This window comes from Budorcas taxicolor, chromosome 3 (assembly GCF_023091745.1).
Source record: "Budorcas taxicolor isolate Tak-1 chromosome 3, Takin1.1, whole genome shotgun sequence".
In the NCBI taxonomy this organism is placed as follows: Eukaryota; Metazoa; Chordata; class Mammalia; order Artiodactyla; family Bovidae; genus Budorcas; species Budorcas taxicolor.
The window spans coordinates 23373431-23392228 of NC_068912.1; the positions used below are offsets into that span (position 1 = coordinate 23373431).

General features: G+C 41.5%; 1 protein-coding gene across 5 annotated transcripts in view; it reads right to left on the reverse strand.

Moving 5' to 3' along the window:
- PDE4DIP (phosphodiesterase 4D interacting protein) overlaps positions 1 to 18798 on the reverse strand; it is a 203936-nt gene that overhangs the window by 129800 nt on the left and 55338 nt on the right. The gene's annotated exons all lie outside the window — the stretch shown is intronic.

The following is an 18798-nucleotide window of genomic DNA, read 5'->3' on the forward strand; positions in this document are numbered from 1 at the left end:
AGACCCAGAATCAGATAGATGTATGGAAACACACACAGGTGGCAGATATAAATAGTAGCAGACACATAAATCAATGCAAATCCATCCTATAACTCCTACCTTCAGCCTCCAAAGAAACATCCCTAGACTTAACGCAAGATATGTCATACCTCGAGTGGCCCTTCTTTCAGGGAGGAGGAATATAAACCTGAAACTACTGTGCTGCCAAGGGAAAATAAAGAATCCTATACTTAGTGCAGTGGTTTGGTGAAGAGTACAGACTTTTGAACTAAATCAACCTGGGTTCAAATACTTACTCTCTCACATTCCACTAGGTTGAATTATATGAAAGTGCAGATATTCAACCTTTTTTTTTTTTCTATGATTTCACATAGTTCCACAGAGTTCATCCTCTATATTCTAAATAAATTATTTAACCTAAGCTGTAGTTTCTTCAGGTTCTTATAATCACCAACTTTCAGGGATACAGTGAAAATTAGATGAAAAGACATAAATAAAAATACATCATATTAACAGGTGTTCAATAAATATTAGTTTCCCCAAACGCAGTAAGATGTATGAATCATAAGGAGATTTCTGGTCAACCCTGAATTTAGAAACTCAAGAAAGAAAGATTTAAGTTAGGTTAAATGATAAAATGATAGATTAAAATTTTGATGTGGGAGAGGTTGCGTGTTGGGAGAGGGGCAGGGGACATATAAGAATTCTCTGTGCCTTCTGTTCAGTTTTACTGTGAACCTAAAACTGCCCTAAAAAAATAAAATTAATCTTAAAATATGGGGAAAGATATGAGGTGTCCTGGGCATGCTTTATTTAGACTCTGAGCTCAGAGGTCCCAATATACACACTGCCTTGGTGTTCACAATGATCTCCAACTTAAAACTCTTCTCAGTCCCTCTGTTAAAATCTTGGTCGAGTCCCAGAAGCCTCTGTTGATCTGGCCCAACTGAGCTAGCAAGTGAGAAAACATCTATATAAATACCAGTGATCTCAGTGAGTCTCCCCCCGTCCCCAGCACATTCCTTAGCAGGACAAACCTCTCCCTCTCGACCAGAGCCTCTCTGTTCACAAATAGGACTGGCTGGGCCTAATTTAGAAAAGTGCAGGCCTCTTAGGAAAGTCAGGGGTGAGGCTGGAGCCCCTGCAATCCCAGAACACCTTGTGTGGAGACAGGAACCCGGCCCCACAGAAGGCGCTGAAAGGGGTGCTCAGAATGACTAGTTTCCATCAGCTGTTTAGAAACTGGAGTTCAGAGGAGCCATCCTGTGCTTTAATTTCCCTTTGGGCAGCAGGTATAGAAGTGGGATAAGTGGAAATTTACTTTGAAGTTATAAAGCATAAAAATATATTAATTCTTCTGCAGATAAATTGGTGTACAAACTTAGGCCTCCTAAATATTTTAAAATTCTCTGTGGCACCTAACATGATCTGACATTTATCCCAAAATTCAGCTCTCAGTTCTAGATTGACACTTGCTTTGATCTACTTTCCAAAAAAATAATGCCACTCATTGGTGTTCTGCAAAATCCAGGACAGTTTTTCTTACACTGAAACTTACACTACAAAATGGGATCAAAGTTCTAACACTTGGCAGTCACTGCTCCCTTGGAAGCCTAGCTGTGTTCTGAAGTCCTAGTATCAGGCAACTCCTCCGAAGTTTTATCTGTGCCTGAGACCAGAGAGAAATTTAGACTGAAGATGCTAAGCTGTGTCATCCATGATGGCAGTTATTGAACACTTCAGGTGTGCCTACTCTAAAATGAGATGTGCCATAAGGATTCCAGACTTAATACACACTGGATTGCAAAGACTAACTGCAACAAAAGAATACAGAATCTTAATAATTTTTAATGTTGATTTCATGTTGAAATGACATTTTGAATATGTTCGTAACATTAATTGACTTTTAATGTGGCCACTAGAAAATTTTAAATTACATCTGTGGCTTACATTTAGGAAAAAAAGAGGCACTAGTTTTAAGTACCGGAGAAGGCAATGGCACCCCACTCCAGTACTCTTGCCTGGAAAATCCCATGGACAGAGGAGCCTGGTAGGCTGCAGTCCATGGGGTCGCTACTAGTCGGACACAACTGAGCGACTTCACTTTCACTTTTACGCACTGGAGCAGGAAATGGCAACCCACTCCAGTGTTCTTGCCTGAAGAATCCCAGGGACAGGGGAGCCTGGTGGGCTGCCGTCTATGGGGTCGCACAGAGTCGGACATGACTGAAGCAACTTAGCAGCAGCAGCAGTTTTAAGTACATTAAATGAGGACATGTCCTGACTAGCATGGATGACCACAATTAATCCCATGGTGTAAGAGTATTTGTTTGAATTTTGGGGGCTTATCGTATTCATCAATCAGGGCTTCCCAGGTGGCTCAGTGGTAAAGAATCCACCTGCCAGTGCAGGAATTGTGGGTTCAGTCCCTTGGTCAGGAAGATCCCCTGAAGGATGAAATGGCAACCCACTTCAGTATTCTTGCCTGGAAAAATCCCATGAACAGAGGAGCTGGGCAGGTTATGGTCTATGGGGTCACAAGAGAGTCGGACATGACTTAGTGACTAAACAACAACAACATGGTATTCATCAATCAACAAAATACAGAAGTGACTCTAATTATAAATGGACCAAAATTATTTAGAGGGTGATAACAGGCACCACACTGAAGGACTGCAATCACAGTTCTACTCAAATTATGCTCAGACACTAAACTGCCAGTGTCAGGGGGCAGAGACTCCCTCTATCTTCTCACCACTTTATCCCCATTACTAGCATGACACCCACACACAGAAGTGCCCAAACATGGAAGATAATTATATATTTATCAAATGAATGGGTACTGTTAAAAATAAAAACATAACTCAGTCTTCAAACAATTCTCACTGTAAAGAATTTTCTCTGAACTGTTTCTTTTCTCCACTTGTTCACTTCCTACTTCTCCTAACCCTTCTCCTGGAGAGACTTCTGAGTTTCAGGAAGAGTTGGAGATTCACCTGGAGTACTCCAAAGCCAGTCTGTGGGCTCTATGGTGTAGGAGACAGCCAAGGATGGAAAGAGGGTCTCCTCTTTCATCTGTGCAGCTAAGCCTCTTTTGCAGCTTCCAGGGTGTTTGCAATCAATCAACACAAACTTTCTGAGTTTCTATTATAGGCTCAACAATGTTGAAGAGAATGTTGAAGGCAATAGAGTAAGTTGGAGATTAATCCAACCCACAAAGTGTTTATAATCTAGAAGGAGAGATAAAAAATGTACACACAGAAAGATAATTTCCAGCCAGGGGTTAAACACATGTGCCAAATTATGTACCTAAATGTCTAAAAGAGTGCAAAGAGTAAAAGATGGTTTCAGGCAGTGGTGATGAGGAAAGGTCCACCTGGGGAAGTGGAATCTAAGTTGGACTCTGAAACCTGAGTAGGGTTTGAATAAGCAGAGAAAAAGGATACAGGTATTCCAGGTGTGAACACGGATGTATCAGCAGGAATTGATACATGTGAGGGAGACTGAATCACTCTTGGAACGTGTCTTAAAATACGTAGTGAGAGAATAAAGCTTGCTTCCTACTTCACTGAGAATATTGAAGTTACTAGAAGAAAACCCTTGACGGTCTCCTACCACCATATCCATCCATCTACCAGCATCTATTCTCACAAACTTTCTGCTTGTGGCCACAGGTCAGCTAGGCAAGCCCCTATCTAAAGCCAAACCTTCCACTTAAGCATTAGGTCCCATTCTCTCTACTTCTCAAAAACAATATCCAGAAAGTCTTCTCCATCAATATTTCACTTTGTATTGGAAAATTCTATTGGTAAACAACATGCTATTATTATTCATTTATCTTTTAAAAAGTCTTCTGTGGACTCTTTACCCTTGTCACTGTTCCATTTCTTTGCTCTCCTTTGCAACAAAACTCAACACAATCAGTCAACTCTACACAACTCATCGACTCCAATTCCTCTCCTCCCATTTTTTTGTTAAACTGACTGCAGTCAGGCTTTTGCCGCCACCACTCTACGGAAACATGTTGCAAAATCCAAAGGTCAGTTCTTAGTCATCATGCACTTGAGCAATGAGCAGCATTTTAAAAGGTCGCTCCCTCTCTCTTTCATTGTATGTTCTCTTCACTTGGCTTCTGGGATCTGCACTCTGTGGGTTTTCTTCCCACTTCACCAGTTACATATTCTCCATTTCCTTTGCTGATTCTTCCTCCTTTCCTCAAACTATCAACATAATCTGGGGCTTAGTCTTTGATCCTTTTATCTTCTGCATTGGTAGATCTTATTCCCTTAGCAATCTGTAGTGTTAAAAAGGAGTAAACTACTGACAAATAACATGGGTGAACATCAAAACCATTATGCTAAGTGAAAGAAGCCCAACTCTAGACTCTATATGATTCTACTCACACAAAATGCTAGAACAGATAAAAACTAAGCTGTAGACTGAGCGACTGAACTGAACTGAACTGAACTGAAGCTGTAGATGGAAAGCAGATCGGTGGTTTTCAGCAGTCCAAGATGTAAAAAAACTGGCACCAGCGGGACCCACGGCAGCTTTAGAGGGGGATGGAAATGTTTCAGTTGTGGGATAATTGTTACATGGGTGTATATATTGGTTAAACTTCAAACTGTACACTTTATTAAGTTGATTTAAAAAAGATGAAAGGAAAGCAGAACTGATAAAGGAAATGGCCATGCAAATCACCAAGTACAAAGGGTGAGTAAGGAGCTCAGCACCAGGACCACCAGTGAGGTGGAGTCACTGCCTCAGGCCAGCCTTAAGGGCTGTCAATGCTTCAGCAGTAAAACACAGGCATAAATCTTCCTTCATGTTTATCGACTCCCATCCCTTCTCACATCTGTAAAACAAAGTTGCAAAAAGATACGGGAGGATCATGTGGTGGGCAGACTCTAACAGGGCTCCCCATGATCCGTGCCTTCATGTTCATGTTTTTGCGAAATCCCCACCCCCCTGAAGTTTGGCAGGGTGTGCAACTTGCTTTCAACCGATAGCATACGGCAAAGGTGACTGACTTCCCCTGGAGCTTCTCCTTGCTGACTTGATGAAGTAAGCAAACACGTGGGGAAAGTCCACGTGGCAAGGAACAATACAAGGCTTCAAAGAACTGTGGGCAGCTCTAGCCAAGATCCAGCAAGAAGTCTGAGCCCTTAGTCCTACAAGGAAATAAATTCTGCCAACAACTTGAGTGAGCTCAGAGGCAGATTCTTCCATAGTCAAGCCTCCAGATGAGAATTCAGAATGGCCAATTCTTTGATTGTAGCCTCGTGAGGTCCTAGGCAGGAAAGTTGGCTAAACTGTGCGTGAGGACTTCCCTGGTGGTCAAGTGACTAAGACTCCATGCTCCCAATGCAGGGGGCCCAGGTTCCATCCCTGGTCACAGAGCAAGATCCTGCCACTGTAACTAAGACCCAGTGCAGCCAAAAAAATCTGGAAAAAAAAAGCTGTGCCTGAACTACGGACTCATGTAAACTGTGAGATAACAAATATGTATATGTTTTAAAAATCACTTTCTAAATGTGGCCTCTCCTGACTACACTTTAATGCTATAACCTGCCCTCTACTCTTGTGCTTTTTAACCTCCGTATGCTACTTTTACCTCACCATGAGAACTTCTCACTTTCCAGCATTCTACATATGTTATTTAATATTTACTATTTATTGTCTGTTTCCTCACAGTAGAATATAAATTCCATGAGGGTAGATATGCTCATCTGTTTTGTTCATTTATATGTAAATATATACATACACATATATACACACACAAACTGTATATATTAATATAAATATATTCCAATCACCTCCCATAGCACCTGGAACACAGCAGGCATTCCTAAATATTTTCAAATGAATGAGGACTAATGCTTAAATTTCAACTAGGATCAATTATTTTTATTCTTGCAGAGACAGAACATAGCTAATCACTGTCACATACCGAGGCTTCTAAAATTTACTATTAGGTGACCTCTGAGTCTCTAAATTAAAAATCCCAATTCCACTGCCCTATTATCATAAGCCTCATTTTTTATTTTTTAAGATTGACTATTTCCCAATTTCCTCTCAATTTCTGGAGGTCTATACAGCTCAAGTCTGCCAGGGCAGTGTACGGGGATAAGGACAGCCCAGTTTCTACTATGTTCCACAAGGCAATTTGTATCTGTTAAACGAGTAAAATAAGGTCAATGCCACCTTTTAGGGCAGATTCATCAATGAGACAACGCCACTACTTCCTGCCACAATCTTGGTGAAAAGCACCATGAAAATGGATATCATTTCACTAGAGATCTTTCTTTTGTCTTCAGTCAGACCTTAATACAATGTAGAGTTATTCACCAAAAAAAATCATTTGCATTTGAACGAGTAACTAACTTTAGATTCTAAAGGATGTGCCAAGACCTTGCTTATTAACTGAATTTAGGCCATGCAGCTGCTAGGATATCAGGTATACTCCCCTGAGGTTATTAATGGCAAATTTGGTTCTGTGAAAATGGGACAAGACACTAACTTCATGGAGCTATTATGCAGTTTAAATATATGTGAAGTGTATAGCATAGTGCCTGATACATAGTAAATACTAAATGGACTCCCTCCTCCATAGGGTTTAAAGCAAAGCATTTAGCATTTATTTTCCATGTGCATGTAGGTAGGCATACGAGATGTGAGCTGGATCCCTGGTTGGGAAGATCCCCTGAAGGAGGGCACAGCAACCCACTCTAGTGTTCTTGCCTGGAGAATCCCTATGGACAGGGACAGATTGGCAGGCTACAATCCATGAGGTCGCAAAGAGTCGGACATGACTGAGCAGCTAAGCACAGCCTATCAAGACCCTTAGACACTGGTGACATACTTGGACACCTTGAAGAAGTAGGGAGAATAGGAGAGGAATGAGGGAAGAATTAGGAAGTGAGCCCTGAGTGTCAAAGGAAGGTAGAGAAAGCATGAGGTGGTGTTCTGTTTCTGATTACCACCCTCCACCTGCAGCAGTTCAGGCAAGCCCCCAAGTGACTCCTACAAACCAAGCTTTCCATAGCTTAAGGAACCTCTCTACTCATCCCCAGCTTTGGAGAGACTGACAGGGACCAGTACTACTATTCTGACTCCGAGTTCTCTGAGTCTTCATAATCCCATAGCCTGGAAGGAATGGGAGAGAAAAATAAGACTTCAATGGAGACTGCTCCCTGCCTCTAAGGGATCTCCTTCTCCAAGCCCCGGAGGTCCAGCACCATTGTTTGATTTCTGTGCCAGAAGACTCTAGGATCCAGCTCTGGACTCTGCTGCTCCTGACTGTAAAGAGTGACGGCAACACATCATGACATCAGTTGAGCTGTGCTGGGTGGGAGGACAAGGGTTATGTTCGTACGGTGCTTGACTAGAGAGAGTCACGATAGAGGAGTCTGATGGAGTATGTCTTGGAGTGGCAAGTCACCTATGAGGCCTCAGGAGGAAGCTCTGAAATCTATCAAAGAAAAGTGACCTGGAAGGACTAGCCTACTTCAGGCACTCAGACAGTGGCCCAGAACCTCTTTGGCAGCTCCAGGTCATGGTCCTTATGCTGACAGCCTTGCTCCACCCACCCCAGGGCCTCAGAGAACAGCTTCCTCCTCAAGCCTCCATGTGGCTACGGCTGTGTGTACAGAAAGAGGTGGATTCCTGCCCTGCATGCCAGTGGGACCTTATGTGAGGGTGAGAGATGAAAAGCTGGCGTGACAAGGCAGCCGGTGCCTTTCATTCACTCCCAACCTCTTGGAGCCAAGTTTCCAAATAACAGGGATGATAACTGCCCAGTGCAGCCCAAAGTCTTTTCTAAAGTTGCCTGGCAAAGAGCCACCTGACTATTACTTAGCTCTCTACAGAACAGCACGTACCAAGCTAGATTGCTGTCTTTCAGTGTGTGGGTGGATTAGCTGCTACCTAACACGATAGGGTAGGCCCCCTTCCAGTTTGCACCAGCCCCCTGCTCAGTACCTTCTTCATGGTCAACAGAACCTCATTTCTCTGGGAGGTTGAATTTGCTTAGATGAGATGGCAGGGGCCAGAGGAGGAAGCATAACCCACTGCCTCCTGCCATCAAAGTTCCCAATGGCTTGAAATGCCTACAGAAGGGGTATGTAGGCTGAATAACTAAATATTTTCTTTTGATAGCAGGCACAGGATACAGAATCAATTATCAGTGAAGAACTCTTGCTTCTGCTGTATATACTCTATTTTAGGCCAGTAATACAAAAGGAAAGAAAGTCTAAACTTCTGATAAGCATATAGATTCCTTGAGCTTTTGCTGAAGGCCAAGAAAGTCATTGCAAGTGCCTGAACAGGAAGCAAGGCTTCCTGGATTCCAGGTTCAACCTGATGGTTAAGTTGCTGTGTGATCTTAGGCAAGTTACTTTACTATTCTGAGCCTCAGCCTCATCACATTTAAAATAAAAGATTTATTCATTTGGGAAAGCTGTTGTTGTTGTCCAGTTGTTAAGTCATGTCCAACTCTTTGCAACCCCATGACTAGAACATGCCAGGCTTCCCTGTCCTTTACTATCTCCTGGAGTTTGTTCAAACTCAAGTCCACTGAGTCAGTGATGCCATCCAACCATCTCATCCTGTGTCACCCCCTTCTCCTCCTGCCCTCAAAGTAAATACAATATATAGGAACTCTATATTTTTGCAACTATTCTGTATGTCTAAAGTTATTTTAAAATAAAAGGCCTTCCTAAAAATGTGAAGGGGGTTATCTCCAGGATCTTTTACAACTCTAAACTGTGATTCTATGTTCTTACTTATCTCCCTTCAAGTGAAAGTAATTTTGCAGCTTTCCAAATATATACCAAAGCAGAATTTTCAGATCCACTCACTACCACAGACAAGATGTTAAGTAGCCCAAGCACAAACCTATTTTCTGCTTTTAACAGATTCTATACACTGGGCAAAAACTGAATTCTCCAAAAGCATATGAAAAACATTCCATCCATATCCTCTTTGTTCTTGCAAACAAATTCATCCAGTTGGGAAAAGCTGTTTCTGGCAGTCCATGCTTACTGAATCTCAAGTTTTCCCTAGCAACTGGGCTAATTATAACTGCAGCTACCTGGTAACAGCACTAGGTTTTCCTGACATTGGCTGGCAGTCTTAAAGCCATCTCAGTTCTGCTGGCACCTCACTTTCCAAGTCAGCATCAGGGGGACTGGGAGAAGGGAAGTGGCTATCTTAGCTAGGGCAAGAGTATCCAAAGAGGCTGCTCAAAATCACAGAACTTCAGAGCTGGGGAGAAACATCAGTGTCAATCCCAGTCCGGCCCACACATTTTATACATTAAAAACCAGAGACCCAGAAAAAGCCACTTGTCAAAGCCAGAAACCTGGCTGTCTTCTTGGTTCCTTGCCCTCCACCCTCATCCATTACCAAGTCCTACAGGTATTTTACCTCCCAAACATTTCATAGACCAGCTCCCTCCCCTCCATTCCTACTGCCACGGCCTTCATTTAGGCCCACATCATCTCTTGGTTGGCCTCTCTGTTTTCCTGACTTCCTGTATTATCATCCTTGAATCCACCTTCCTCTCCCACCAGAAGGATCTAGCATGCTTCCTGCTTAAGTATGGAGTCCTGCCCCAAGGCCACAGGTGCGAGACCTTGTACCAAGGCCACAGAACTGAAGCCCAGAACCACGGTCACCTCTGAAGCTGACTGAGCCATCTGTAACTGTTGCCAAAAGCCCCGGTGCTCAGCAGGCTTCCTGACCCCAAATTAGGCAAAAATGCCCACTCCAGTAGTCATCCAGTAGTGCCCTAACCAATCACCTAATGCCAACCTTCCTGCAGGAATTTTGTCCAGAGGTTACAAAAACTGCCTACTAACCTATGAAAAGCATCGGCTTCCCCTAATCTGTCAGGAGGTTGGCCCGCTGTGATTGCAGTGCCCACATTATCTCTGCTCTTTGTTCTTAATAAACTCACTCCCTTCTGAAATTCTCTGTGTCTGGAAATTCTTTTCCAACCCACTTTCGGACTGTCTCAACATTAAGGTCCATAAATGACTTCCTACCTGCCCTCCTCAGGATGAAGTCTACAGTCTTTAAAGCAGCACAAAGGATTATGTCCATCACACCCGTCAGCTTAATTCTATGTTGAGAACTCAAATTTAGCAACAAAAGACCACTTAGAATTCTCCATACACACATGCACACTATGTGGTTTCTTGTCTTATTTTAAGCTTTTGCTTCTTTCCTTTTACCACCTCCTCTCTCTCACTGACTAACCAATGCTTACTCTCCTTTGAAGATAAAGCTCAGGGGTCCTCAAAGAATCCTTCGTAGATTTTCCTTCAGTCTGTTCTATTCAGTTGGGTTAGAGAGGCCTCATTTGAGTTCTTATATGATCTCTATCACTGCCTCCTATCAGACTGTTATCACTTGCATCTTATGTATGTTTGAAGCCCCAACTTCTAGCACAGTGCTTGGAATATAGTAGGCACCAAAATAATGTTTATTAATACATGAATGGATGAATCCAAAGCTCCCCATTATCTGTCTCCTGCTTACTTTTCCAGTCTTACCTTACCACCACAAGTTCTACTGATATTGAAAGATCTGAAGTGTGCTAAGCATGCAATGCTTTTTCAAGCTTCCAGAGTGTTAGTCGCTCAGTCATGTCTGACTCTTTGCAACTCTGCCAGGCTATAGCCCAGCAGGCTCCCCCGAGTATGGGATTTTCCAGGCAAGAATACTGGAGTGGGTTGCCATTTCCTTCTCCGGGGGATCTTCCCAACCTAGGGATCAAACGCAGGTCTCCCAAATTGCAGGCAGACTCTTTACTGTCTGAGCCAACAGGGAATCACCTTTTCAAGCTTCTATGCCCTTATAAATACTGCTTCTTCTGCCTGAAATGCTTTATCCCATTTCTTGTTCTATTATTTCTTACAATTCAAATCAAACTTCACATGCTTGGCAAGGACTTTCTTGGAGAATTTGTCATCCTTAGTATTATAGAACAATTGGTACATACCTCTATGGTAGCCCTTATTATACCATTTTTATGTATTTATTGATAACTTTCTCCACCAGCACTTAGCACAGTAGCACTGGCGTACAGTAGTCAATAGATGTTTGAATTACTGAACGAATGTGTACAGACATGAGTAAATGAATGGCTAAGGTGATAATATAAACAAAGTAAACATTTGAGACAGGAATTTAGAATGCCTACTTTTTCAACTATATCATGCTGCTTTTATCAGTGTGTAAACATGAATATACATAGCTAACAGAAAGAAGAAGTGGCTTTGTGATAAGTTCATGTAGAAGTATAAATTATATAGACACAGTTAAGGAGCTAGTTGAAAGTGGTTTAAAATTAAATGAGGCCCCAGATTTAGTTTTAGATTTATTTCCTAGTGATTGAAAGAATAAGTGTTAAATATTCAAAGGAAAAATATTTCTCTTCCCAACAGGTATTAGGTTATTTTTGTTAGGGATTTCACAAAATTTTAAAGGAACTGTGACAGTTATGGGAGAGTTGCTTTTAAAAAATTTAGTGGTAAAATATACTTAATATAAAACTTGCTATTTTAACCATTTTTAAGCATATAGTTCAGTGGCATTAAATACATTAATATTGTATAACCAACCATCTCCAGAACTTTTCCCCTGAGTTTATATCCATTAAACAATAAATCCCCAATTCCCTACCTCCCCACAGACCCTGGCAACCACCATTTTCTGTCTCTATGAATCTGACTGCTCTGGGTCCTACACATAAGCAAAATCATATATTTATCCCTTTGTGACTAGTTTATTTTACTTGGTATAACATCCTTTAAGTTCATTCATGTGTTAGAGCTTCCTTGGCTAGGCAATAGTCCATGGTATGTATATACCACATTTTGTTTATCCATTTATCTGCCAATGGATATTTAGGTTGCTTTTACCTTTTGGCTAATGTGAAAGGTGCTGCTATGAATGTGGATGTACAAAGATCTGTTCAAATCCCTGCTTTCACTTATTTTGGGTATATACCTAGAATAGAAATTGCTGCATCATATAATAATTCAATGTTCAATTTTTTGAAAAACTGTCACACCGTTTTCCACAGTAGCGACACCATTTTCCATTCCCAACCAGCTATTCACAGGGTTCCCACTTTCTCTACATCCTGACCAACACATGCTATTCTCTGTCTCCGTTTCGTTTTTACCAAAGCCATTTTAATGGTGTGAAGTTTAAAAAATTTTAACCAGCAACACAAATACTGGTTACAACTATTTAATGAATGAAGTCTCCCTTCTTTCTTCCTACTTCTACTCCACCAAAGAAGAGGAAATCACAAGCAAGGCTGCAAGAACCTCAGAAAGCAGAGAGTGACGAGTCAGCACACACAGACTATGTTCATACCAGACTTCTACAGAAATGTTTAAAAATAGTTTGGCCAAAGTAGCCCTTATTTCTCTCTCTTTATTCACCTTTCCCCCTTCCTTACTATACATATTTCTTAATGTTCACATAAGTAAAACATAAGGGGAAAAAACTGAGCAGCTGACTACACAAGGTATCCAACTATAAAAAGAAGACAGAGTCAGCGCTGTTAAATATAAGAAAGCCACTCACTCTGCACCAGCAGCTGCAACAGTCACTTCAGACAGTAATCCGAGAAGGTACACAGTCTCCAGGTATGCAGGGTAGCAATAATGCTTTACAGTTTTCGAACATCTAACACACTAAACAAGTCCACATATAGGGAGCAGGGCAGGACAGGAATTCATGCCTCCATCTTAGGAAACTAAGGTTCAATGAAGTTAAGAACCAGGCCGAGGAGATGTAGTGGGAGAAAGGTGGAGTCAGAATTCAAGTATTCTGAGCCTAAAACTTCTGTCCCTACATTTTTATATCCCTCAAAGATACTTGTCTTTCTGTAATTACCTTCCATTGGTTCAAGTCAAGGTTCCTCAATTATATGGCCTGATGGAGCTCCTTGGGACTTCACTGAACTTTTGGGGGCCTAGTCTGTACGTACACTATTACTCATCACATTTCCCAAAACCTAAAGACATCATTTTAGGACCAAAGAAAATTAGTCACTGAGCCAAAAAAAAAAAAAAAAAAATCCAATAAAGAGAGTAAATCTTGAAATTCTCATATAAGGAAAAAAAGTATCACTATGTGCGCTGATTGACTGGAGATCAAACCAGTCAATCCTAAAGGAAATCAACCCTGAATATTCACTGGAAGAATTGTTGCTGAAGCTGAGGCTCCAATACTTTGGCCACCTGGTGCGAAGAGCCGACTCACTGGAAAAGACCCTGATGCTGGGAAAGATTGGGGGCAGGAGGAGAAGGGGATGACAGAGGATGAGATGGTTGGATGGCATCACCAACTCAATGGACATGAGTTTGAGCAAACTTCGGGAGATGGGGAAGGACAGGTGTACTACAGTCCATGAGGTCGCAGAGTTGGAAACGACAGAGGACTGAACAGTAACAACAAATGTGGGGTGATGGATGTGAACTAGATTTACTGTGGTGATCATCTCATTATATAATGTGTGTATATATATATATATATATATAGGATCGTTATGTTGTACACCTGAAACTAATGCAATATGTTAGTTATATCTCCATTAAAAAGAAACATAGATCTTAAAAAATAAACTAAATAAGCTGAATTTAGAACCAGACCAAGCTACAAAGTATGAAACAAAGATGATAAAAAATTTTTAATTATGACCAATCATAGTCATAATAATAGTTTCTGTGAAAGCAAAGGACTTTGTATTATGACTAAACAAAATGTTTTATTAAAAAACTTAACAAACTCAGCCTTTCTTGTTTACTGGGTTTTTTTTAAAGAAACATTCATATTTGAGGGTGCCAGTAACTTTGCTGCTACAAAGACACTTGGATTACATAACGTTATATACATGGGCAAACTAAAATGAAGAATTGAGACAAACGGTCCCAAGTCCACTACTGAGGATGAAGAAACTGATTCAGAATTTAAAAAATGGTCCAAATTGAACATGTTCAGTAATTGGACTGATGTGGATAATTTTGCCATCTCTCAATTTGTCACAGCAGCAGCAAAAATTACGTGACGGCTTACTACCATGTGATAGGCATTGTGCTGATTTCAACTAATAGGCTCATATGATCCTCCTTCAGACCCTGTAAGATAGAAAGTATTACAATACCCCCTTCAGCAAAGATAAATTCCAGTATTTGTCTAAGTTAACCCAGGTAGCCAGGGGTAGAACCAAGATTTCATCTCACGTCTGTCTTGTTCCTAACTCTTAGCGACTGTACCCAGTGACAGCAGAATAGCAGGGATGATAAAAATTTGGTAGGCAAGTAAAGTCAGTGGGCTGTTTTAAAAAACTAGCTGCAGAAATAAGCTATGTATAAACATCAAAGTATTCTCAGGAAAAAAATCCAGTCTCAAAAGAAGAAAAACCACAGCTCAAAGAAGTCAGGCAGTTTAAAGCCCACAGAACAAGAGAACACAACTCTTTCAACTCCTATCCTAAAGGCCAAAACCACTTTAACTTCCAACATCAATTATGTCATATTCAACACAGACTCTCTTTGGTCCAGGATGATAAGATTCAATTTCTCCTGTTGCTTAAGCAACAGGATCTGACCTTGTCAGATTTCAAATTCCATTCATAGAATGGAACCTTAAGTCTTTTTAAAAACGACCTTGAATAATAATAAATTCAAACAAGCTTAACAAGTAAGTAGTCATCATGTGGCAAAACACAGTGGACGGAGGTTTTAGTGTGCTGTTTGGGGATTGGGTGTTTACCACACAGCAGTGGATTTCATAAATTCCAGGGTTGGGCATATTTCTAGCGGCGGCACACTTGGCTATCATGAGAAGATGCAGGATTAGATAATCAACAGCAACGAGGAAGTTCGCCAAGATGCCACCCAGAAATTATTTACCAGAGCAGCTGCAGTTCAGAAATGCTAACAAGCCAGTCTCCCTGGGAGTGGGCCATGCTCAGCTGTAGACCACTTACAGTTTTCTGACTTGACTTTGCTTCAGAATCAGGAGCTCTGTGTACTGCAATGATCTCTCCCTTCGGTGCTTTAGATACTGTCTACCCCACACTCTGAACCTACAATTAATATATGCTACCATGAGGGGGCGGTGGCACCTAATCATGCCCCAGTTGTTCTGTGCTGAGGGTACGCAGCCTCCACCTGTGTGTCTAGTCATTTACAAAAGTTCAAGCTTAAAGGTAGTTTAACTTAAACACACAACAAACAGTAGCCAGTCTCACAGAACCAATTCTTATGTATAATTTAATACTATTTTATTTCTTAATTCTCCGAACAGCTTGAAAGAGAGAAACCCTTAACTCCTTTTACATTTACTTGCTTTGAAGTTGATACTTTTAAGTTTTTATATAACTAACTCTTACAACTTCTCTTAAAATTAAATAGCCTTGTAGCTTCCTTTACAATTAAGAATTGTGTATATCTACTTAAGTCTCTCCCTCAATTAGCTACGTAAAGGAGGACTTGCTACTTGGAAAGAGAAAGGCAGAACCCTCTCTCTAGTCCTTTTCTCCTAAAGTTTCTCATATTTCCATTCCCTATAGTCACCATGGTGAAATGCATGCTTGTCTCTAAGACAATATTTTTTACTCTTCAGTACAACTAAATCAAAAGTTTACTATAGTAAAATATATGTAAAATGATAAAATAATTCCTATTCACAATAGAATTTTCTTACATGTTTCACAAATACTAGTTTTCTTTAAGTGAACCATGCATACAACACCCAAATTAATGCAGACTAACTTAGCTGAGTATGATTTAATGCCTTTACTACATTTAAAGAAGAGTCCTTTCAGCACTAAAGAAAAATCAAGCTAAGTTTAGCCACAGAACAGGGTTCTAAATCCTTATCTGAACTACCTGACTTACCATGTGACGCATCACATATCACTCTCCTTGTCTCTGCCAACATGGCTGCTAATTCATGGTCCTGACCTTGTGGGGTCACAAAGGGACTAACACAGTTAAATGTGAAACATATGCATGGGAATATCTGAGGGTGAGATTAAAAGAACCAAACTGCTTCATTTTAAAATATCATAACTATTACTACCAGTAGGCATACAACTACTGCCCTCTCATATATGTATAATGCGATAAAGCTCACAGAGTGCTTTGATATGTCTCCTTATTTAATCATTATGGTGGTTATTTATTCATACCCTCAACAGATAACCTTCAGTGCCTATGGTGCTGTGCATTACTCTTAATGCCAGTCCTGCAGGAACTGGAAGAGGCTCAGAAAGGCTAAGTAACTCACCCAGGTCTCTGGCTGTCCAGGGCTCCTGATTTCTGGTTTTCTAATCCTTTATCCTTCTGTCAAAGTGGAACTGCCCTGATTTCTATCAATCCCTCATCACTACAAAGTATGATAAACTAATTTCAACTATGATGTTAATGATTGATAAAGGCTTTATGTGTTTTGCTTCCCAAATGAAGGCATGTTAACCTAAGCTGTTGGTGCTTCCCAAATAATCACAGCAAAATGGGATGAGTGATCTGACAGGTGAATGGAATAAAGGTATGATGAGAAGTGAAAGGAGGGAGTACAGAATACTCAAGTAGGCGGTAGCTGTATGCCTACTAGTAGTAATAGTTGTGATATTTTAAAACGGAGCAGTTTGGTTCTTTTAATCTCACCCTCAGATATTCCCACACATGTGTTTCACATTTAACCGTGTTAGTCCCTTTGTGACCCCACAAGGTTTAAGATTCCCCAAATTATATGAGGCCAGTAGCTGCCTGATTACTCTGCTTTTATGACCAAAAAGGGGCAGGGCCCTTTTTACCACCTGAGTGGGACTCATGGCATTGTGTGCGTGTGTGCTAAGTTGCTTCAGTCGACATGACTTTGCAACCCCATGGACTGTAGCCCCCTAGGCTCCTCTGTCCATGGGATTCTCCAGGCAAGAATACTGCAGTGGGTTGCCATGCCCGCTTCCAGAGGATCTTCCCCATCCAGGGATCGAACCCACGTCTCTCACGTTTCCTTAATTGGCAGGCAGATTCTTTACCACTAGCACCACCTGAGAAACCTCATGGAAATACTGGAGTCTAACAAAAGGGTTCTCACCTCTGCACATGACGATGTTCTCTTACCCCCAGACCAGTCTCCCATGCAGCTTCTATAATCTTTTTTTTTTTGGTTGTACCTCATGGTTTGTGGGATGTTAGTTCCCCAACCAGGGATGGGACCCTCGCCCCCTGCATTGGAAGCACAGAGTCCTAACCATTGGACCACCTAACAAGTCGCTATAATCTTAATCACACTTCTCCAGGAAAGCAATGGTGCCCTCTCACACGGACCCAAAGTTTCCCTGAAGACTGTCTCCTTAGCCACTGCAGAGCAGGGGGTGAGACTAAATGAGATGAAATGACTCAAACAGTCACTTGATTCAAGCTAAAAAAAAATCCTCTCTCTCAAATTATCTAAGAAATTGTCCCGTCCTTCTGCCTTGCTTTAGAGACAGTTAGTAGGAAAATTTTCCTTTCTCTGCACAGTGAGCAAATTTATTCACTATTCCTACTCTAAGGCAAATACTGCTACTCATGCTCCCCTTCTTCCTCTCTCTGTTACCAGTGCTCACTTGGCAATATCCTCCTTGACTACCAGCAGTTCCACTGAGGCACACTCATGAAAGTGAAAGTCGCTTAGTTGTGTCCGACTTTTTGCGACTATAGTCCATGGAATTCTCCAGGCCAGATTACTGGAGTGGGGTAGCCTTTCCCTTCTCCAGAGGATCTTTCCAACACAGGTCTCCTGCACTGAGGGCAGATTCTTTACCAGCTGAGCCACCAGGGAAGCCCACCTCACTATATAGCCACATAAAAGATGAAAGATGAGTCTGATCAATTTCAGGAAAATTCAGGTTAAAACATAGAAATCCAGGAAAGACAGAAAATAGAGCTAAATGCCTCAGATTTAGCTGCTCATAATAGTTGAATTTACCAAAGAGTGGTTTGGGTCTCAGACACCAGTTATTCCTCTGATCCAAAGCATTATCTAGCATCCTGTAATGCATCCCAACCTTCTTCTCAACAGGATAGGGCACACATAGACAATGGTAATATTCATATACTCTTCTGGTATGAACAGCTGGAGATTCAGGATCTCTGATAAAGTCAGAGGCCATCAGCTCCAGGTCACTCTGGCCACTTGAGTTTCCGCTTGCCCAGACACTAAGAAAGCTAAGGAAACTAACATTGTGGCAACCAGTTAGGAAGCTTAATCCTTGTAAACCATAGCCTAATGTCCTCTTACCAAGGTGCTGTCTCACCCTCAACTCAGCCAATGCCCCCGAGTCTTCCTTCCCCACCCCATTCACCCATCAATTAAGATGGTCCTCCCTTCCAGGGAAGCTGCCATTCCCTCTCACACCCCACCCAAGGCCAACAGGCTGTTCATTCCATCAATACCCATTCTTCATTCTAAGGTGAACTACTCCGAAAGATGAAAACGCCTTACATTTTGTCCTAGAAATTCATCTGAATAATCATCTTCAAAAACAAATCATGGATTTCTCAAGGAAGAGAAATGTCCTCCATCCCTGCCTTTTCCCCCATGGCATCATTTCCTGCCCCCATGTGCCAGACAGAGCTAGAAGGCTCCCTGCTCTAAGCAGAGCATGGGACTTAAAAACTACCAGCTTCAGTCTCCTCCAGGGGTTGTTTTAAAATGCTGGTTTCTAAGTTCCCCCTCCCTTACTAAATCAGAATCCCTGGGGGTGAGTCAGGAATGTAG